The sequence below is a fragment of the Marmota flaviventris genome, chromosome 3 (assembly GCF_047511675.1).
Source record: "Marmota flaviventris isolate mMarFla1 chromosome 3, mMarFla1.hap1, whole genome shotgun sequence".
NCBI lineage: Eukaryota > Metazoa > Chordata > Mammalia > Rodentia > Sciuridae > Marmota > Marmota flaviventris.
This window is the reverse complement of record NC_092500.1, coordinates 119,688,738-119,712,071: the sequence shown is the minus strand read 5'-3', so window position 1 is coordinate 119,712,071 and position 23,334 is coordinate 119,688,738. Positions and strand designations below refer to the sequence as shown.

Genomic DNA, 23,334 nt, shown 5'->3' with positions numbered 1-23,334 from the left:
AACAGTGTTGGGCGTCAAGGGACCGAGGAAGAGCGCTCCGCCAGCGTATACACAACTCTTCATTTTTTCCTGTCACGGAAAAGGGAAGCAGTTGAGAGTAAGGAGCAAGAGGCCACCCCGGCTCTCAAACGCTTTTCCCGGTCACTGTGGTTACGGGATACACCTCTTGGGCAGAAGCCACAATTTAGGGGTTTAGGCTGGAGCGTGTGTTGTGCCAGTGGGCAGTGTAAGCCTAGGCGTCGGCTTGTGAAGGTTTCCGAATTCCGAAAGCGTTAGTCAACTCTTGCCCCAAACAGTAGCGTTTACCTTTCATTACTTTATTAACATATAATGATTTTTGCCCTAGTACTTGTTAAGTATATATTTATGAACCCACTAGTACTTAAAATTCATAGAATGATTTTTTTTTTAATGTTTTTTTATGTAATGGTCAATCAGAAACTGCTCAAGCAGTATGGTCTGTGGCCATTTGATGTGGAGAGCAGGCCGTGTCCTGCTCTGAATTACTCTTTGATGTATAGAACATCAGTTTTTAGGATGTGCCTAACCTTGAGATACTCCATTTTGTAAAGCACTAGTTTGCCATAAGTTACTCCAGTTTGAGTACAGGTGTCAAGGTAGAATGACTCCACACCTTATTTGTACAAGTAAACAACTATCCTCTGCCGGGCACCATCATAAGGCACAAATTCATAAATAAATGTACCAACTTACCAAACTAAATTAAGGAGTATCTGGACATGCAGACATCCCACATCATATGTGGAGCACCCAGACACAGGAGCTTTTCAACCTCTCCAGGTGAGAACTCCACACTCAAGACCCAGTAAAAGAGAGCACGCCTCACCCCACCCCCAAGACTGGATATCGCAGCACCTTGACCCCCATCACCTGGTTTCTCATCAAGGGTCTTGCCCAGGTAAATCGCCACAGCGATGAAGGTCCATTATGCTTTATTTAGCAAAGTGTGGGTTCTCCTGCCTATGATGACCATGCTTGGCCCTCTCCAAGCTGACATTCTGAAACTGAAACTGCTGTCCTTCTGGCCCCTCTGCTATCACAACTCTGCTCTGGTTAGTTCATTAATATCCTCATCTGACCACCTACAGTGACCCTTTGACTCTGCATTCATATCTCTCTTCCTGTGCTCTTGGCACAGCATCCTTTAAACCTGCAGCTGCTTTAACCCTTTCTGTGTCCTGTTTATATATCATTGTGAAGTATGTATGATTTGAGTGTTATAGATATTAGAAATTAAGATTGGAATAAAAGAATCTGTGATTTTCCAGCTTATGACAATAAGGTGACCCACAAGTACTCAGTGAACTGCCACTAATTAAAATGGTGTAACCTGTGAATTTATTGTTATTCGATGAATGGTAGAAAGACAGTAGAAAAACACAAACGTGTTTCCTCTACATTAATGACAGCATACTCATGACAAGTGATTTTCTACAAGTGAGTTTTTGTTTTATACTGGGGATTGAACCCAGATAAGCTATATAAGCTGTTTCCCAGTCCTTTTTAATTTTTGAAACAGAGTCTCACTAAGTTGCTTAGGGCCTTGCTAAGTTTTTGAGACTGACCTTGAACTTATATTCTCCTGCCTCTGCCTCCCACAAGTGAGCTTTAAATTCTGCTCAACTTCTTTGAAATCAGGAAGTGGTATAGGTACCTATTCTGTAAGAAAATGAAGTACAAGAGTTGATTTGCAGATGAAAAACAGTTCCTTCACATTCAGTCGTAGGAGGAATTTTCACTCTCTTTAGGATAAATAAATGTCTAACTATTAAAAACTCATGATATTGGTTGAAGGAAATCCATGAGCTTTAGAGCAAGCCAATGCCCACAGCTTATTGTCCTTCCTATTGGACCACAATAAGGGAAAATAAAGGATGCTGGAAATAGTTTTATGGGACTCACATCCAATAAGCTGGAGTCTGATATATAAGGAAAGAAAAAAAAAATAGAGAACTCTTCAGCCTAGAATGTAAATTTTAAGTAATTAACTAGTTACTAAAATCACAAAGCATGACTAAGATGGCCTTAATGCCATCTAAGGCCCACTTGCTTAAGCTTGAAGAGGTAAAATTAGTAGAAATAAAATTAAAGGAACTAAATTTAAGGGAACTAATTCTCTTTAAAGAATAGTTTACATTGGAAATTAAGTTATCTTTTTTTAAGTTTACATAATTTGTGAAAGACATAGCAATAATGATTTCCCTGTTCCAGGTAAAGACAAAGCTTCAAGATTAAATCAAGGAAAACAATTTCACACTTCCACAACCCATCAGAAACAAAATGCAGGCATTTGAGGATTATAAATTTGACCCATTATTCCAACTCACATAGATCAAAGAAGAACAAGATTTTCAGGCTTAAGAAGGGTCTACTAAAAGTGAAAGAGCTATAGGGAAAAAAAAAAAAAAAAGACACACAAAACAGATTCTTCAAGATCTCAAAGTTTGGGCTGGGGATATACCTCAGTTGGTAGAGTGCTTGCCTCTTATGTGCAAGGCCCAGGGTTCAATTCCCAGCACCCCAAGAAAGAAAGAAAAAAAAATCTAAAAGCTTTCCTACATTCCTTCCTCTTTATGAGTCTGTTTTAGTCTATAAAGGAAAAAGTCCCCGGTGCTGAAACAGCTTTAAAAGAATCTTATTTTCTTACACCTCACCTTGTTCTCTGTCACATTGATCCCATTCCCAAGTTACTACTGGCAATTCCTAATGCTCCTATAATGATGAAACAAACCACATTATTTCTTCAAAACACTCACACCTTCTTAGCTAACAAGGATATTGCCACCCTCCCTGAGCTGAGGGACACTCCCCTAAGTCCCATGTCCATGGATGACTTCACATTTCTCTCTTACCTAGATGTCAGCATTCCAAAGCAGATTTTTCAGGCCTCCCTCCCTGACCATACTTCAGTTACCAGTCTTTATACATGGTCTTCTAATTAGCTGTCCGAAAATCAAGGGATCTTAAGAACTACTATTCTCTCCATTTTTTTTTATGGTGTCAGACTTCTGAATAGGAAAGTGGTGTCCATCTTCTGCAGCACCAAAAAGACATGTCTTTCCACCCTTCCCCCATGCTAGTCACCAGTGAGGCAACAGTTCCTTGTGGCACAGCTTGTCTGATGCAGTCATCTCAGCAATTACCAGATGTTGACATGAAGGATACATTTGGGTGAGTAACATTCATAATCCAGTGTGGCCTCAGTGACACTACAGTGTTACTGACATGATACAAGACTTAACCTCCATTATGATATGCAAAGCAATAGCCAATGAGAATTTGAGATGTATCTAAAGCGACCAAAAAAAATGCAGTTTTCAAATCAAAACAGTCTACATATCATTGTGAATTTAAATTTGATTTTATAATTGGATTTTGTTGCTTCTCCTGTAAAAAAAGAGAAATAATTGTATTTTTCCCATTCAGAAACAATTACTGTTTTGAGGAAAAATATATTATTCTGCTAGTGAAAACCAAAATTTGAAAGACCTATCTTTGAGTTTTTAAAAATTTTTTAAAGGGAAATGAACAGTTTCATCATTACAAAAACACTTAAAACTAACCTAAACTCTTAGTTTTTCCTCCAATATCTATCAGCTTTCAAGATGTAAACATTAGGCTGGGGATGTAGCTTAATGGTAGTATTAACTATAGAAAATGAAAAACCCCAAGATAGACCGTGAAAAAGAAAGTCATACATTGATAGCTTTCATCTCTTTAAAGATAAATCCTTTTCAGATACTGGCCACAGGTGGGGAGAAAGTGTTTCATCAAATCTAAAATGATAATATCTGGGAAACATTGATCTTTTCCAAGATAAATCCTCTCCAGGTGCTGACCAACAACCCCCAACCCAAAAACCCAAATTCCAAACTGACATGCTCACTGAAACACCTTAGTATAACCTATATAAGCCCAAACTCCTCCTTTAGCCAGTGGCTCATTTTCCACCAGGAAAGTGGGGCCCTCAGAGACCTGTCACACTGTTCCTGCTTACCTCATTCCTGCATGAAATTTTGTTCCTGAATAAAAGAGCTGAGCTGATCTGTGAAGTTTGCTTCCTGTCCAGTCTTTTTGTGCTAACAGGTAGAGTGTTTGCTTATCATGCTCCAGGCCCTAGGATTGATCCCTAGCACCAGAAAAAAAAAAAAAAAAAAATTGTGTGGTGTGTGTGTGTGTGTGTGTGTGTGTGTAAAAACATTAGAACTGAAGAAAAAATGTGAATAATATAGAAAATGGACAATAAAACATAACAAACCAAAAGAATAAGGAATGTCAGATCATTTCCTGTGATTGTCAAACATATACATACATATACACGTGTGTATATATTTTATATGCATACATGTACATATATAGAAAATGAAAAACGTGCATATATGTGTGTATATATGTATGTATGTGTGTATATATACATACATATATATATGTGTGTGTGTGTGTGTGTGTGTGTGTGTATATATATAAATCCAGTCAGCTAATTTGGCTTCCATGGTGTTAGCTACCTTGAAAATAGTAATCTATATGGCAAAATTAGAAGGAAATATATAAATATATATATATATATATATTCCATCTTAATTATAATTAAAGATATCACTGATATCAAAGAGTTCTATTGTTTAAAATCACATTAATCTTAGATTTGAAAGTTTACAAGCAGGGCTGGGTGCGGTAGTGCACGCCTGTAATCCCAGTGGCTTGGGAGGCTGAAGCAGGAGGATCCCAAGTTCAAGCCAGTCTCAGCAAAAGTGAGGCACTAAGTAACTCAGTGAGATACTATCTCTAAATAAAATGCAAAATAGGGCTGGGGATGTGGTTCAGTGGTCGAATGCCCCTGAGTGCAATCCCTGATGCCAAAAAAAAAAAAAATTACAAGCAGGGAGTTCTAAGCTCTTGTAGAAACTTCATAACACACTAAGTTCCCATTTGTGCCAAATTGCGGTCATGTTTAAAACTGAGAATAAAGAGCAGTATAAACACCCTCATAATTACATAAATTACATTAGCAACTCCTCAAACACAAGTTGGGTAACATAGCCCTGGGGAAGGAGCAGAAGTCAGAACATCATTACTAGCTATGCTGCCAACTGACTCATTGTTTAACTATGTCCTGTGCATTTGCTCTTGTTAAGCTTTGATATCCTTGTCAAATAAAATTAAGATGTCTCTGAATACATGGTTGTTGGTTTTTTTGTTTGTTTGTTTTTTTGCCATACTAGGGATTACACTCATGACCTCATATATACTGGGAAAACACTCTAACACTGAGCTAAACCCCCAGCCAAATGCAGTTTTTTAAAAAATTTTATTGGTGTATTATAATTATACATAATAGTGGGATTCATTGTTATGTATTCTTAAGAATGCATGTTTTAGGGCTGAGGCTGTAACTCAGCAGCAGAACGCTTGCTTAGTATGTGTGAGGCACTAGGTTGGACCCTTACCACCACATAAAAATAAACAAACAAAATAATGCCATTCTGTCCGTCTACAACTACAAAAATTAAAAGAAGAAAAAAGAAAGAAAGAAATAGATGTTTAGAAAAAAAAAGAATGTTTAGTAAACAAAAAAGATACACAAACTTTATGAATGAATTTGCCTGTGGGAAAAGGGTGGAAAATAAGTCTAGAAAAGTAGATGTTACTTTTACCTGTAATATTTTATTTCATCCATATGGAAAAAGATAAAGCAAATAACAAAATATTTACATTTATTAATGCTTACTGATATGTACATGGATATGTATTAGAGGTTTCTCTGAACTTTCTTTGTAGTTATAAAAATCAGCTTTATTGAGGTATGCTTTGCATGTAATACAATGCACCTGCATGCCCATTTGTAGTCAACAGCCCCACTCCTAAACCTGGCTTCTAGCAATCACTCATTATTATTATTATTATTATTATTTTGGCACCACGGATTGAACCCAGGGGTATTTAACCACTGAGCCACAAACCTAGCACTTTTTTATACTTTATTTAGAGACAGGTTCTCTCTAAATTACTTAGGGCCTCACTAAGTTCTTGAGGCTGGCTTTGAATTTATAATCCCCCTGCCTCAGGCTCCCAGACTGCTGGGATTACAGGCATGCATCATCACAGCTGGCTTCTCTCTTTTTTTTTTTTTTTTTTTTTTGTGGTGCTGGGGATTGAACCCAGGGCCACATGCATGCAAGGCAAGCACTCTACCAACTGAGCTACATCCCCAGGCACACCTGGCTTCTTTTTGCCACTATAGATTAGTTTTGCCTCTTCTAGCACTTCAAATTAATGAAATCATGCAATATGCACTATTCTATGTATGACTTCTTTCACTCAGCATAATGTCTTTGAGTTTCATGTAGTTATTGCAGACATAAGTAGTGTGTGCTTTCTATTGCTAAGTAGTATTCCCTTGTATGGGCATATGACAGTTTGTTTATTGATTGCTATAGTTTGGATATTAAATGTCCCTCAAAGACCCATGTGTTAAAGTATTGGTTCTCAAGGTGGTGCTATTCAGAGGTGATAGAATCTTGAGAGATGGGATTGTGTGGAAGCTCCTGAGGTCATTAGAAGCTTGCCCTTAAAGGCGATTGTGAGACTGGTCCATTACTCACTAGCTTTTCCTTTCTGGCCATGAGGTGAGGGGTTTTGCTCCACCATGAATTCCTACCATGATGTGCTGACTCACTGCAGACCTAAAGAATAGGGTCAACCAATCATGAATTGGAACCTCCAAAACTATGAGCCAAAATAATCTTTTTATCTTTATAAGTTAATTATCTTAGGTACTTTTTTTATAGTGATGGAAGGCTGACCATCCATTCACACATTAATGAATGTTTATATAATTTCTAGTTCTTGATTGTTATGAATAAAGCTGCTATAACCATGCATGAAAAATCTTTAAGAGAACAGAAATTTTTAATTCTTTGAGGTAAATGTCTAGAGGTGAATAGCTGAGTCATGTCATAAGTTTATGTTTAACTCCATGAAAAGCTGGTAAATTCCTTCCTAACATGGTTGTACCAATTCACACTGTCACCTACAATTCATGAGATTTCCAGTTGTTCACATCCTTGATAACACTTGGTATTATCAGATTTTTTATGTTAGCTACTCTAATGTATATGTTAGTGTTATCTCACCAGTGGTTTCAATTTGCCTTTCTCCTTTTCTAATAATGTTGACACTTTCTCCTGTGCTTATTGACCATTTTTTCATTTTCTTTTACAGTGGGTTCATTAAAATAGTTTGCCTATTTTTAATATTTTTTGTTTTTTCCCTTCTTCTTATTGACTTTTAAGAGTTTTTTATGGGCTGGGTGTGGTGGCATGCCGCAGTCTGGCTGGGCACAATCAGGAGCCACTTGTCAAAAGAAACTAACTTTATTTTTAGAACCACACACACCAAACAAAACAGCCTCTCAGGAAAAACCCTCAGAGCCTCAACTGCCACCACCGGCTTTCCACACGCCTGTCTCTCCCCCCACAAGCTTCTTTCCACCTCCCCCAATCCTCCTGCTCTTGAGGCCGATTGGCTGGGTCACGTGGGCGGAGCCAAAAAAGTCCCCCAATGAGCAGCTCCGTGGTCTGAAAGGGCAGGGAAACAGCCCAATGAGCATCACCGCAGAGGAGCCAATCAGCTAGATGTTGCTGGGGCCGCTGTGAGCCAATCATCAGCCGGCAGCTGGAAGTTTGCTGGGGCCCCTTTGGCTGTGGCTCTCAACAGTGGCACACACCTATAATCCCAGCAGCTCAGGAAGCTGAGGCAGAAGGATCACAAGTTCAAAGCTAGCCTCGGCAAAAGTGGGGCGCTAAGCAAGTCGGTGAGACCCTGTCTATAAATAGAATACAAAATAGGGCTGAGGATGTGGCTCAGTGGCTGAGTGTCCCCAAGTTCAATTTCCTGTTTCCAACCCCCCAAGAAAAAGAGTTCTTTATGTATTCTTGGATACAAATCTTTCCTAAAATAAAACGCAAGTAAAAAATGTTTTAAGAACTCCAGTATTACATGATATATAAAAGTTGTAAAGAGTTGCTTTCATTTAATCTCTCATCTACTATGAGAATGAAAATAGAATTGCAATAGTTTTCATTTAAAAATAGAGTAATAATGCCAGGCATGGTGGTATTCAACTGTAATTCCAGGAGGAAGCAGAAGGATCACAAGTTTAAGGTCAACATGGGCAACTTAGTGAGACCTTGTCTTAAATATTTTTAAAAAGGTGGGGGGCTGGGAATGTAGTTCAGTGGTAAAGTGCCACTGGGTTAGATCTCCAATACTTCAAATATGCGTGTATGTTTTGTATGTGTATATAAATCTAGAGAGTAAGAAAGGGAGAGAAAAAAGTTGTTAGGAAGCTACATATCCTGCAAAACAGAAAATAGAGGTGCAAATCAATAAAGAAAAAAGTTGATTCATTGGTAACTTGGAAGTACCTGTTAATTAAAAATTTGTCAGATGCTGTCTTGAATTATTCTTTAATAAAAGCTGTTTTACACAATGACTCTACACAATCACCCACACACAAAATAACTGTGAGCCAAGGAAAAAGAGCATATCATTTATTGTGCTTAAATTTAAAAACCATGATATAAAAAGGTTTATTAACCTTGAAATATCTTGATTATGACGTACAGCTAAACTCAGAACATAAGGTCCCCAGGTTCTTAGGGTAATTTGATAAGAATTGTTTTATCAAGTTACTCAGGATGAATTCCTGAGCCCTTACAATTTGGTGAAGAGAGAGTTTGCAGAAGTCAGTCCCCCAAACTGGCAGGCATTTGGTGTGGAGAAAACAGAACTAATCTGAAAATGAATTCCAGTTACTGACTAGTCAACTGAGGGTAGGCTGGGGGTTGAGGTCATTCTTATAACTTTTTTCTCTGATTACTTTTCCTTTCCTATTGATATAGGTGTGAAACAAAAGTAAAACTGAATTTAAAAATGGGGACTCCAAGCTGAGTCCAGTGCCATAGGCCTATAATCCCAGTGGTGAGGGAGGCTGAGGCAGGAGGATTACAGGTTTGAAGCCAGTCTCAGCAACTTAATGAGACTGTAAGCAACCTAGTGAGACCCTGTCTCAAAATTTAAAATAAAAGGGGCTGGGATGTGGCTCAGTGGTTAAGCACTCCTGGGTTCAATTCCTGGTACAGAAAAAAAAGGGGGAACTCTAGCAAAAAAAAAAAAAAAAAAAAAAAAAAAATATATATATATATATATATATATATATATATATATATATATATATACACACACACACACACACACAGAGAGAGAGAGAGAGAGAGAGACTGGGGCTGTAGCTTAGTGGTAAAGTGCCTGCCTCACAAATCTGGGGCACTAGATTTGATCATCAGCACCACATAAAAATAAATAAATAAAGCTATTGTGTTCATCTACGATTAAAAACAAATATATTAAAATATATATCTATGTGTATATATATATATTTTTAAATATTATATATATGTATTTTATTTTTTTATTTCTTTAGGACAGCAGAATGCATTACAATTCTTATTACACATATAGAGCACAATTTTTCATATCTCTGGTTGTATACAAAGTATATTCACACCAATTCATGTCTTCATACATGTACTTTGGATAATAATGACCATCACATTCCACCATCATTTATAACACCCTGTCCCCTCCCTTCCCCTCCCACCCCTCTGCCCTTTCTAAAGTTCCTCTATTCCTCCCATGCTCCCCCTCCCTACCCTACTATGAGTCAGCCTCTTTATATCAAAGAAAACATTCAGCATTTGGTTTTTTGGGATTGGCTTACTTCACTTAGTATTATCTTCTCTAACTCCATCCATTTACCTGCAAATGCCAGGATTTTATTCTCTTTTATTGCTGAGTTATATGTATTTTTAAATCCCTACTGAAAAAGTGCTCAGACTATCAAAAGCCTTACTTCTACTGGAAAATTCTCTTTGTTTAGTAATATCATATTGCCAGAGCTGGGTATAATTGTGGTAAAGCACTTGCCTAGTATGCCCAAAGTCCTGGGTTCCAATTCCAGCACTGCAAAAAGAATAAGTAATGATTTCATATGCCTTGAGTATCATCAGCCAAGTTTAGCTATGTCTGGGTACCAAGGACATGCATAACGCTAGCCTAGAACAGGGAAAAGGGAGAAAAAAGGAAATAGAAAGAATGTGAGAGAACCAAAAAAGTACTTGGTTGTGCTCCATTTGTGTACTATATGTCAAAATGCATTCTATTGTAAAATAAATATATATATCAGACAAATAAAAATTTACATGTATGAAAAAAAAAAGTACTTGGGACATTTTTCTAAATGCTACCTAGTCCTATTTCTGGTAGTTTGTGGAAACCTGTTCCAGGACCTGGTACTTTTTCTAGCTAGCATCTGTAATGGTTCAATAAATCCTTTTACTTCTACAGGACACCGTGGCAAATGCCTGTAATCCACCAACTCTGGGGGCTGAAGCAGGAGGATCACAAGTTCGAGGGTCAGCCACAGCAACTTAGGGAAACCCTGCCTCAAAATAAAAAATAAAAGGACTGGGGATGTAGCTCAGTGGTAGAGAGTCTCTGGGTTCCCTCTTGGTCCAGACATAAAGAAAGCAGTACAGTAGGACAAAAGACAGGAAATATACATATGTAGATTTAGCTAGGCTGTGCAAGTCAGAAATATATCAGGGTTTTAGTTTCCTTGAGACATTCCCCAGGCCAATTGGTAGCTTCTCAGTTTCCACTCTCAGTATGCATAAAAGTTATCAGGATGTTGGGAAGCAAGCATTTTAGGGCTTTTAATTTCAAAGGGATTCTGTTACACCGGAGGGCCACCAAACAGGAGAAACAAATATGATTTTCTGTTATTATAATCTTGATATTTAAGCTGGGGATGTAGCTCAGTGTAGAGCATTGCCTAGCATGTACAAGGCCCTGAGTTCCACTCCCAGCACCACCAAAATTTAATTAAAAAAAAAAAAAAAAAAAAAACCCAGCTCTCAATGTAAGGACAATGTCTGTGCAAGAGACATATTACTTCTTGTTCTTTATTTTGGTTTGTTTTTTGTTTTTGTTTTTGTTTTGATGCTGAGGATTAACCCCAGGGCCCTGTGCATTCTAGGCAAGCACTCTACCACTGACCCATATCCCCAGCCTCTGTATTTTCCTTCTTACAAGCAAAATTTTCAGATCTATAGTGAATGCATTTGCACTGACAACAGTGTATGTGGTCAGATGATAATCCATATGGTGGTCTGGTATTCATTCTGGAGAATTCTCCCACTGGCAAGAAAGAAGGAAACTTGCCCTGCCACTGTATTCTGTGCAAAAAGAAATGGTGATGGTGCTGCACCATAGATATCATCAGCTGCACTGGCCAATCAAGTCAAACACTTCTAAAAAGTAGAAATTCTAAAACTTTTCTTCTTGTCTACCACATAAAGAAAATAGGTGCGAGGTTCTCAATCTTTTGTGTACAAAATCAAGGTCTGGAGAGCTTGTGAAGAGTATCAATTCCCAGAGACTATCCCAGAGATTCTGATTCTCCAATAGGTCCCAGAAATCAGATTTCTACCAGTCAGATTCCAGAGACTATGATTCATGGGCTTCATTTATGAGGGCTGGCTTCTTGAGCTGATGACCTTGCAGTTAGTTGAGGCCCTATAATCAAAAAACACATGCTTGGTTTGATCTTTGTTCTCACTGTGTTGAAATTGTTGTTGTCTTTTGAATGAGAGGTCCTTGTTTTGCTTTTACACTGGGTCCTCCCCATAGGCCATTAAATTGAAATGGGGGTGAGACCTTAGAATTTAAACTTCCACTACTGAAAATATTCTAGGGAATTACCCATAGATCTATTAGATTTTTAGTCTGAGAGGCAGCATCTGAAAAAAATCATTGTATGTAATATTTCCACAAAGCACTTTTGTTTTATTGTTTTGTGTTTTGTTTGTTTTGCCATGATGGGAAAAGAACCCAGGGATTGGGACATGCTAGGCAATGCTAAGCTACAACCAATGCTGAGCTACAACCCAGCCCAATAAAGCATTTTGGTATCAGGGAGTCCCTGAATGGACTTTTTTTTCAGAGAAAGAGAGAGAATCTAAGAGAAGTCATTATAAGAGGCAAATTCCTGAGGTCAGTAGCTGTAGGAACTGGCATTTAGTTAGTTGGTTTGGTTTGGTTTGGTTTTTCAGTACTGAGGATTGAACCCAGGGGTGCTCAACCTCTAAGCTATGTCCATAGCCCTTTTTATTTTTTCTTTTGAGACAGGGTTTTGCTAAATTGCTGAGACTAGCCTCAAATTTGCAATCCTCCTATGTCAGTCTTGCTAGTTGCTGGGATTACAGGCATCCTCCACCGTGCCAGCCTGAACTGGCAGCTATTCTGGCCAAGAATGGAAAAAGAAAAAAAGTAGAGACACCAAAAATAATGCATGGGAAAAAAATAAGTCACTTTCTAGCGTTTGAGGGTAGGTAAAACTGACCAATCAAAGGTGATCAGCTGACCCAGAAATTCAGTTATCTAAAAAAAAAAACTTTAAAAGCTAGAAAAAGTTAAAGACTTTTGGAATAAATTCTAATCTGATCTAATTCTACTAATCTTTTCAGCATTGGAGGCTAGTGGGTAGAGATAGAGACTTAAAATGTCTTTCAGACATGTGCAATGCAGCATGCCTACAATCCCAGCAACTCAGGAGGCTGAAGAAAGAGGATCTCAAGTTTCAGTCCAGCCTGGACAACTTGGTGAGACTCTGTCTCAAAATAAAAAATAAAAAGGTTTGAGGATGTAGCTCAGTGGTAGAGCACTCTGGGTCCAACTCCCAGTACCAAAATTCATTAATTACAATTAAAAAAAAAAAAAACTGCTGTGGCCACTGTGATTCAACTTGAATGTGGCTAAAGTAGAATGAGAAGAAAAACTACATTAGCTTGACCCAGAATGATCAGCTGCTTAGTCAATATTGTTGGTGGGAATTTGTTTACATTCACTGTTTTTGTTCTTGGTGTTTGCTTGTTTTGGCAGTACTTGGGACCAACTCAGGACCTTGCACATACTAGGCAAGTACTCTTCCACTGAGCTAGATCCCCAGCCCTTTCATTTGCTCTTTAGTGGCTTCAGAAGGTATAAGTCACATGATTTTCAAACATCATCATCAATGCCACATCTGTGTAATAATTATCATACAATAGCTAACATGGAGAACATTTACTATGTGTTGACCATTTTCTAGTTATTTATAATTAACTCATATAATCATAACCCCATGGCATAATAAATACTATTGTTATCCCCATTTTACAGATGAGAAAGCTGAGGCACAAAAGGTTAAGTGACTTGTTTAAGGTCACACAGCAATTAACTAGAAGAGTCAGAATTCAGACACAGAGAGGGAAATTCTAATTCCGGAGCACTTAACTACCAGTCTAGATAGCAAAGGCACTATTCTGAGAACTTTATTAAGCAAAGCAGATAGAGTCACTCAGCCTTTTTTGGATTATAGACTCCTTTGAGCATCTAAAACTCTCAGAAAAATAAATGCATACATCAAGTATCTACAAATTCACAGAGGACTGTCTCTACTCCTCTAAGACCATACATTTACTTTAAAAAAAAATATTTATTTCTGGTGTAGATGGACACAGCACAATGTCTTTATTTTTATATGGTGCTGAGGATGGAACCTGGGTCCCGCCTGTGCTAGGCGAGCACTCTACCGCTGAGCCACAATCCCAGCCCCCATACATTTACATTTATGACTCAATTACTGGTTAGGAATTCCTATTCCAATTGAAACATCACATTACCCCCTTAATCTATACATTTTTATGTCTTTTATTTACTAACTTAAATTATTGTTTGTTTTTGTGTACTAGAGGTTGAACTCAGGAGCACTTTACCTCTAAGCTATATCCCCAGCCCTTTTTATTTTTATTTTGAGAAAGGGTCTCACTTGCTGAAGCTGGCCTGCATCACCCTCCCAAGTCACTGGGATTACAAGTGTGTACCATAATTTTAAAAAAATGTTTTGAGACAGGGTCTCGCTATGTTTCCCAGGCTGGCCTGGATCTCCTGGGCTGAAGCAGTCCTCCTGCCTCAGACTCCTGAGTAGCTGGGACTACAGGTACTCCCCAAGTAGTATGCTACTGCACTCTGCTAAAATAAATTTAATTTTTAAAAAAGCAGTCCTATTCCAAGTACAATTTGCTTAAAGCTGTAAAATGCCAATCACTACCAAAGACAAAGGCTTTTTTAAAATCTAGTGACACTGAGAAGTATGTGTAAGCAAAAATAACCAACATGGTTTTGTCACCATTATGAAAATACAAAAAAAAACATGTCAGAAACAGACCTCAAAGGAATCAGCAAGCTTTCCTTTATTCTACAGTGGAGTCAATCAATCAGGCACTGGAAGGGGTCACTTTCTGAGTAGAAAAATGGCCACTGGTTACAGATGGGTTTGAGTTTTATAGTTTAAAAAGAGGATGGTTTAATTACTGAAGACTGAAGCAGGATGTGTTAGTTTGGACAGTCAGGAAAGGAGTTATAAAAAGCCCAGAACTTATTGTCCCTGAGCTCAGAACTTGGTGTTCACTGCTTATCCTCTTTCCCTGGGATTCGTTGTTTCCCAGAGCGTCACTATTTGCTTTTCTCCTTCCGGACCTCGTTGACAATGGGAAAGAGTAAAGGCCCAGGGCCCAGCATTTCAGTATCTGCCTCCTCCCTTCAGGACCACCGTGGCTGGGAAGGGTTGAATGCTCACTTTTGGTGGAGATGCTGGGGATGAACCCAGGAAGGGATGAGAGTTTGCTTTTTCCCCTTGGAGCCCATTGTTACTGGGAAAGGATTAATGATTGCCTTCCTCCTCCCTCTTCCTCCGGTTCAGACAATTTTAGGGGGTTGTCATTTCCCTGTCTGGGGGGGTTGTCATTTTCTATATTCTTCAGTATGGACTCAGGATAATAATAACACTACAAGTCTTGCATAATACCATGTCATCAAAATCCAAGAACTGGCCATTTTTTAAATAACAAACTTGAAAATTTTTCATCAATTGCCAAATTATTTTAAGATGGAAGAGTAAACCACTGAAACTCTCAGCATATACCATGATGTTTGGTCCATGATATGCATTCAATAATTGTGAATAGAGGGAAGGAAAGTGGTAAAAGAAGAGCAGGTGTGTCCTAGTGCATTTTAGTCCTGTAGGAAATGTGATTCCAAAATACCATTCAACATCTACATATATAAAATATGTATAAAACAATTCCTTTAGTCTAGACCCATTTCTTGATGAACATCAATTCTCAGAATCAAATAATTTGAGTTCTCCAGTTAACTTCTTAGCTTCATGCCAGGCACGGTGGTATGCACCTGTAATCCCAGTGATTCAGGAGACTGAGGCAGGAGGATCACAAATTTCAGGTCAACCTCAGAATAAAAAATAATATGGCAATTGTGGCACACACCTGTAATCCCAGCGGCTCTGGAGGCTGAGACAGGAGGATGGTGAGTTTAAAGTCAGACTCAGCAACTTCAGGAGGCCTAAGCAACTCAGCGAGATCTTGTTGCAAAATAAAATATTAAAAAGGGCTGGAGATGTGGCTCATTGGTTAATGCCCCTGGGTTCAATTCTCAGTATCAAAAAATAAAAATAAATAAATAAAAAGGGCTTGGGGATATAATGCAGTGGTAAAGTCCTCCCAAATTCAATCCCTAGTACAGAAAGAAAGAAACAAACAAACTAGTTATAATATAACCCAAAACAATTTGGGAAAGAAGGGCTAACAAGCAGGCTATGTATGAAAATAATTTAAGAGCCAGGTGCAGTGACACATACCTATAATTCCAGCAACTCTGGAGGCTGAGGCAGGGTCGCAAATTTGAGACCAGCCTCCACAACTTAGTGAGACCCTGTCTCAAAATAAAGAGGGCTAAGGATATAGCTCAATGGTAAAGTGCCCCCAGGTTTAGTCCCCACTACAAGAGAGAGAGGGAGGGAAAAAAATTAAAAAGAACATTAGAACATACAGAATAATGTGAAAATAAATGCACATGGGTTGCTACTACATAAATTGAATGTACAACCTAGTACAAACTGTTGATTAAACTGTCCTGCTAAAAAATTAGAAGATTGAAGGTCCAAAGTAATGATTTTATTTTATTTTACCTTTTTATTGGAGCACTAGGGGTTGAGTTCAAGGACACTCTACCACTGAGCTACATCTCCAGCCCTGTTTGTTTGTTTGTTTTATCTTTTGGCAGTACTGGGAATTGAACCCAGGGGCTTTTAACACTGACTTGCATCCTCAGACCTTTTTTATTTTGATTTTGAGACAGGATCTCACTAGGTTGCTTAGTGCCTTGCTAAATTGCTGAGGCTAGCCTTGAACTTGTGATCTTCCTGTCTCTGCCTCCTGAGTCTCTAGGATGATAGGTGTGCATCACCACACCTGGCTGGAGTGCAATGATTTTAGAAGATATTGTTAAATATTGTAAAAGCAAAGAACAGGAGAGCACTTAAATTCTTTCGACTGATACTAAGAATAGTTGCTTATGCTCTGTCCAATTGTTATCTGTCTGTTTTATGCTACTTTCTCTATTTAATACTGTTTTTCAAACTGTCCCAGGGCATGCTTTTCAAGTCTAGGTTCAGATCAGAGAACCCTAGCTGGCTCAACAAGCTAATTAGCAGGCATTTTACAAATAGCATGTGACTTCATTAGGGGACATCAGCAAATCTCTAAGAGTTCATAATGCTATTCCATTGGGAAGTAACTTAGCCCTAGAGAAAGCAACTTAACCCTAGAGAATGCTGTCATAGGTCTGTAATGGCATCTTCTCTCAGACCCAGTTTGGTTAACAACTATAGTTATACTTTGGTCATGTCAACAGCTCTGAGTCTGTTAGACCTTATCCCTATTGTACTTTTGAAGCTTCTTTTAGGCAGTATTTTCCTAATTGGTCTCTATGTCATTAATCTCACCACCTTCTAATCCATTCTACATATTGCTGCCAAGACCAACTTTCAAAATGAGTTAAGTTCAGGAAGGAGAGGGGAGAAAAGGAAATATTGGGGAATGATACTGACCAAATCACATGGTTGTATTGTGGGCATGTGCAAATGAATCCCACCATTATGTACAACTATCATAATATGGGATAAATATTAAAATATGAGAGAAAATAACAAAAACAAAACCAAATAACAAAATGAGTTGAGTTCAGAAAACCCTCAAAGGCTCTCAAAATCCAAATTCCCTTAAGCTGAAATCTAAGACCCTCCACAATCTGTCCCTAACATACTACTCACATTACTCCATGTGCCATGAACTATCATCCAACCAAAACAACTATTTACTATATATGTCATTCACTTTCTACCTCTTTCATTCCTTAGAAATCCTTTGCTTCTTATTAGCCAGATAAGAAGTCTTTCCTAATGCTGCAACAAACATGGGCTCTCAGTTTTCAACTTTACCCATCCTATTAAAAGTTAACATTTTTATAGTATGCATATTGTGCCACAGTTAGAAATTTTTTAATGAAAAAAATAATAGACTTCAAGTTTGCCAAGTTGGCAGATAGATGACCTCAAATTCTCCTGTTACGGATACATAGAACTGCTGACTTTTGTGTGTGTGTGTGTGCTGGGAAGTTTGAACCCAGGGCCTCATGCATGCCAGGCAAGTACTTTACCACTGAGCCACATCCCCATCCCTCAAAAACTTTCTTATAAATCAAAGCTAAATACTCAAGAAATAAAGCTAAACTGGGTACAGTGACATGGGCCTGTAATCCCAGCAACTCCAGAGACTGAGTAAGGAGGATCACAGATTCAAGTTCAACATCATTAATTTAGTGAAACTGTCAGCAACTTAACAAAACCCTATTTCAAAATAAAAAGGTATGGGGATGGGGGCTAAGGTTGTGGCTTAGCAGTAGAGCATTCACCTGGCATGTATGATTTGATTTTCAGCACCGTGTATAAATAAATAAAGGTCTATCAACAACTAAAAAAAAAAAGAGCGCAAGGCAAGGGGCTGGGGTTGTGGCTCAGTGGTAAAGCACTTGCCTGGCATGTGTGAGGCCCTGGGTTCAATACTCAGCACAACATATAAATAAAATAAAGGTCCATCAACAACTAAAAAAAATATTTTAAGGGCTGCGGTTGTGGCTCAGCGGTAGAGCACTCGCCTAGCACATGCGAGGCGATGGGTTTGATCCTCAGCACCACATAAAAATAAATAAATTAAATAAAGGTATTGTGTCCAAGCACAACTAAAAAAATATAGATTACAAAAAAAGAGTGCAGACAAGCTGGGCACATTTGTGCATACCTGTAATCCCAGTGGCTTGGGATGCTGAGGCAGGAGGATCGCTGGATCAAAGCCAGCCTCAGCAACAGTGAGGCACTAAGCAACTACGTAAGACCCTGTCTCTAAATAAAATACAAAATAGGGCTGGGGATGTGGCTCAGTGGTTGAGTGCCCCTGAGTTCAATCTCCTGTAAACACCCCCCTCAAAAAAAAAAAAAAAAAAAAAAAAGAGTACAAGCAAAATAAAGACATTTTCAATTAAACAAAGACTAGTAAGGCTAGGGATATAGCTCAGTGCTTTCCTTGCCTAGCATTCATGAAACCCTGAGTTCAATCTCCAGCACCAAAAAAACCTTAAGTTGGTTTATTATAGCAAAGGCCTAGGCCTAGCAGGCTAGGACACAGTAGCACACACCTGTAATCCCAGCAATTTGGGAGGCTGAGGCAGGAGGATCAGAAGTTTGAGGCCAATCTCAGCAATTTATTGAGGGCCCAAGCAACTTGGTGAGAATCTATCTCAAAATAAAAAGTAAAAAGGACTGGAGATGTGTGTCAGTGGTTAAGCACTCCTGGGTTAAATTCACAGTGCCAAAAAAGAAAAAAGCCTAGGGGAAAAAAATATGGATAAATAGGGTGCTATGTATTTATTCAATAGAATGCCAAGCAGTGAAAATTAAGATCAACAACTACATGTATTAGCATGAATGAATCTTGAAACATTTTTTTGAAATAAAACAATTACAAAAGAGCATGCAACCATTGTTTCACTTATAAAATATTTATTTTTCATTTTTATTTTTGTTTTGAGACAGGGTCTTGTTAAGTTTCTTAGGACCTCTCTAAATTGTTGAGTCTGGCCTCCTATTTGCAATCCTCTACTTTCATGCTCCCAACTTTCTAGGATTATAGGCATGTGCTACCATGCCTGCACTAAAAATTTTAAATAGGCAAAACTAGCTAAAGTATTATTTGGAGCTACATACACAAAGTTGCTTTTAAAGCATAACAATATTCCATTTCATGGCTTGAGGATTTTTTTTTTTTTTTTTGTACTGGGGATTGAACTCAGGGGCTGTGTACCAGAGCTACATTCCCAGACCTTTTTATATATGTATGTATGTATGTGTGTATGTATGTATGTATGTATGTATTTTGAGACAGGGTCTCACTTAAGTTGCTGAGGCTAGCCTGGAATTTTTCCTTCAGCCTCATGAGTCACTGGGATTACAGATGTGGGCCACTGCACCCATCTTAGGTTGGGTACATTTTACTGCTGCTCTTTAAATTGTAGGGTTTTGTTGTTGTTGTTGTTGATGATGATGATGATGATGATTCATTCACCAAACACTGAGCTTACTCTAAGCCAGGCGTGTGCTGGGTGTTGGAGATACAACATGACCAAGTTGGACAAGGTGCCAGTCCTCTTGGAGGATATTTTAGAAGGGAGTTTGATAGGAATTAAAGATTTATTAATTCCAGCTACCTTTTCTACAGAAATCCATAAACTGATCCTAAAACTCATGTGGAAAGGCAAGGGATCCTGAATAGGCAAAACAATTCTGAAAAAAAACATAAGGGTGCGCAGCCAGGCATAGTGGTACATATCTATAATTCCAGCTATCAGGAGGCTGAGGCAGGAGGATCACAAATTCAGGACAGCCTCAACAATTTAGCAAAACCCTGTCTAAAAAAACAGTAGGGGGAACTGGGGATGTGGCTCAGTGGCACAACCCTTGTGTCTAGTCCCCATGTCCCCCCCACCAAAAAAAAATAGGACAAATGATTTTAATAAGTATTTCTCCAATAAAGATCTAAAAGTGGCCAGGCTTGGTGGAACATGACAGTAATCCCAGTGGTTTGGGAGGCTGAGGCAGGAGGAGGATAGCAAGTTCAAAGCCAGCCTCAGCAAAAGCAAGGCGCTAAGCAACTCAGTGAGACCCTGTGTCTAAATAAAATACAAAATAGGGCTGGGGGTGTGGCTCAGCTGTCTAGTGCCCTTCAATTCAATCCCCAGTACCACCCCCCCAAACAAAATATTTTAAAATGGTTAATAAGCATATGAGAAATGTGCACTCTTATTAGTTACTAGGGGAATGTAAGTCAAAGACACAATGAGCTACCACTTCACTTCATACCCACTAGAATGACTATAATTTGAAAAAACAGAAAATACCAAGTGTTGGCAAGGATGTATTAAAATTGAAACCCTTATACATTGCTGGCGGGAATGTAGAACAGTGCAGCTGCTGTGGAATATAATCTGTCAGTTCCTTAAAAAATTAAACATAAAGTTACCAATTGACCCAACAGTATGTGTGTGTATATATATATATTTCCAAGAGAATGATATGTTCACACAAAAACACATACATGCATGTTCATTGCAACATCATTCATAAGAGCCCCACAGTGAATACAAATACCCATCAACTGATAAATGGGGAAACTAAATGTATTAGCCATAAAAATGAACAAAGTACTAATGCATGTTACAACGTGGATGGACCTTGAAAATTTTATGCTAAGAAGTCAGAGATAAAAGGCCACATATGATGGTTTGACTCCATTTATAGGAAATGTCCAGAATAGGCAAATCCATAGAGACAGAGACAGAAAGTATATTAGTTGTTGCTAGGGAATGGGGTAAGAAGGAAATGGAGAATGACTGCTAACCCATATGGTGTTTCTTTAGTGGGGGGTGATAAAAGTGTTCTAAAGTTAGATGCTGGTGATATTTGCACTATCTCATAGAAATACTAAAAACACTTAACTGTATATAAACTTTAAAATGGTAAATTACAGCCAGAAGTGAAGGCATACACCTGTAATCCAGCCACTCAGGAGGCTGAGGGAGGAGGATCCCTTGAGGCCAGGAGTTCGAAGCCATTCTGGGCCACATAGTGAGACCCCATTTTGATGAAGCCAAACAAAACATGTGGACTAAAAACAAGTTGCAAAATAACAAGAAGAGTAAAATGACTTTTGTTGGAACTAAAAAGAAAAAACATCAACTTGTGGGTTGAAGCAGGAGAGGGAATAGGACCAAGAATGGCAGTTAAAGGCATTTTCAGTGACAAAAAAAAGCACATGTGACAAAATCATAATAATGATAAAGTCTAGATTGTAACTAGGGTTGTTATACAATTTGTGTTGTTTATATTATTGATTAAATTTTAAAATAAACATTTATAAAAATTATAAAATAGCATGCATATATTTATATATATTTTCATGTGAATATAGCATACATGTATTTATACTTTTATGTTTTATAAATACAAATGTATATATGTATATATGAAAAATGTATGTATAATATATACATATAACATAGAAATATACATATATACTTTTTATGATCCACATTTTCAGATTATCTGTCCCTAATAGTATAACTCCAGAATAGAATTCAGGACTAGATTAGAACATTCTATTTGAAGTAATGTCAAAGTCCATTTGAAGTAGATTTACAAGAAATTTTTTTTCTTGTGTTGGTTGTCTGATATTTACTTTATTAATATTGTCATAATAGGAATGAGTTCTGTTTGAGATACATAGGCTTGTGGCCAGTACTGTACACAAATACTAAGTAGACCAAAGGAACTGAAGGAAGAAACCCAGATAGAGGCTGGACCTGAAAAGTTCAGCATTCAGAGGTTATGGCAAGTTCAGTTATAGTTAGGGCAGATGTCATCCTGAGAATGAGGATCAGGTGGCCTATTTGGCAGTTTGGTAAGAGTATTGGATTTGGGTTGAGATTAAAAGCCAGGCTGTGGCAACAGTATAAATGCTGGTGATCTGAGCATTTATAGAAGAACCTCAGGAGTCATGCAGAGCCAGTATTCGGGAAGAAGGGAGTTGTTAAGAACTAGTAAGGTATTATGACTACTTCCCAGGAGATTAGAAAAGTTTTTTGCATTGGTGAGGACATGTTTAGTTCCTAATAACAGAAATTTGACTTTGGATGTCATGAGATCCAGGATTTAAATTATATGATCATAACTCTTTTCTCAATTCAACTTTGCTTTATTCATGCTGTGTAACAAGTAGCACCAAAATTTCAATGCTGTATGACAAGTAACTTCAAAATCTCAATTTGTGTTGTTTATATTATTGATTAAATTTTAAAATATACATTTATAAAAATATAAATTTTAAAATACACATTTGTCACTACAGTGACAAACATTTGGGCTTGGCTGGGCTCAGCTAGACTCCAGATTTCAGGTTAGCTACAGATCTGCTCAATGCCTTTCTCCTGAAACCAGGCAGAAGGATGAGCAACTACTTGGGCATGTTTTTTAGTTGCAGTTGTAGTTGTTTTGTTTTGTTTTGTTTTTGTATCAGGGACTGAATACAGGGGTGCTTTATCACCAAACTGCATCCCCAAGCCCTTTAAATTGTTTATTTTGAGACAGAGTCTCACTAAGTTGTTCTAGCCTCAGCCCCTTAACTCATTGGGATTATAGGCATGAACCACCATGCCTAGCTAGTTCTTTTCATGGCAGAATATAGAAGGTTCAAAATAGTTAGTGGAAACTCTTAAGGTCTCGTCTTAAAACTGGTACTCTGGCCAGGCACAGTGATGCACACCTGTAATCCCAGCAATTTGGGCGCCTGAGGCAGGGGGATCACAAGTTTGAGGTCAGCCTTAGCAACTTAGCAAAGCCCTCGGCAACTTAGCAAAAAACTGCCTCAGAAAAAAAAAAAAGAAGAAGAAGAAGAAAGAAAAGAGCTAGGACTCAGTGGTAAAGCACCCTGGGTTCAATCCCCAGTACCAAAAAAAGAACTGGTACACTGCTCTGAGGATACAACTCAAACTTAGTTCTTTCCATAGTATGCTCACAGTACAGACCACTTCTAACACCAGGTGTATTGGATTTTCTCTCACATCCAACCCATCAAGTAATTCTGCAGCAGGTAGCAGCTGGGTGTCCTCTAATCCAGTTTGGTTCTGATATTATCCACCTGGAGATCCCAGAGGTTGAGGATCAGTCTCAAGATTGCCTCCCCACCA

The 23,334-nt window shown here is 38.2% G+C and overlaps 1 long non-coding RNA gene and 1 other non-coding gene across 2 annotated transcripts; one reads left to right on the top strand and one right to left on the bottom strand.

Moving 5' to 3' along the window:
• The first annotated feature begins 2 nt into the window (after positions 1-2).
• On the top strand, positions 3-4,204 carry LOC114104837 (uncharacterized). Its single transcript, XR_011707143.1, has 4 exons — positions 3-97; positions 802-919; positions 3,026-3,192; positions 3,976-4,204. It is a non-coding gene; the product is annotated as an uncharacterized lncRNA (long non-coding RNA).
• A 1,954-nt stretch (positions 4,205-6,158) lies between these two features.
• On the bottom strand, positions 6,159-6,232 carry Trnaa-ugc (transfer RNA alanine (anticodon UGC)). The gene has a single exon. It is a non-coding gene; the product is annotated as a tRNA-Ala (tRNA).
• Positions 6,233-23,334: the final 17,102 nt, after the last annotated feature.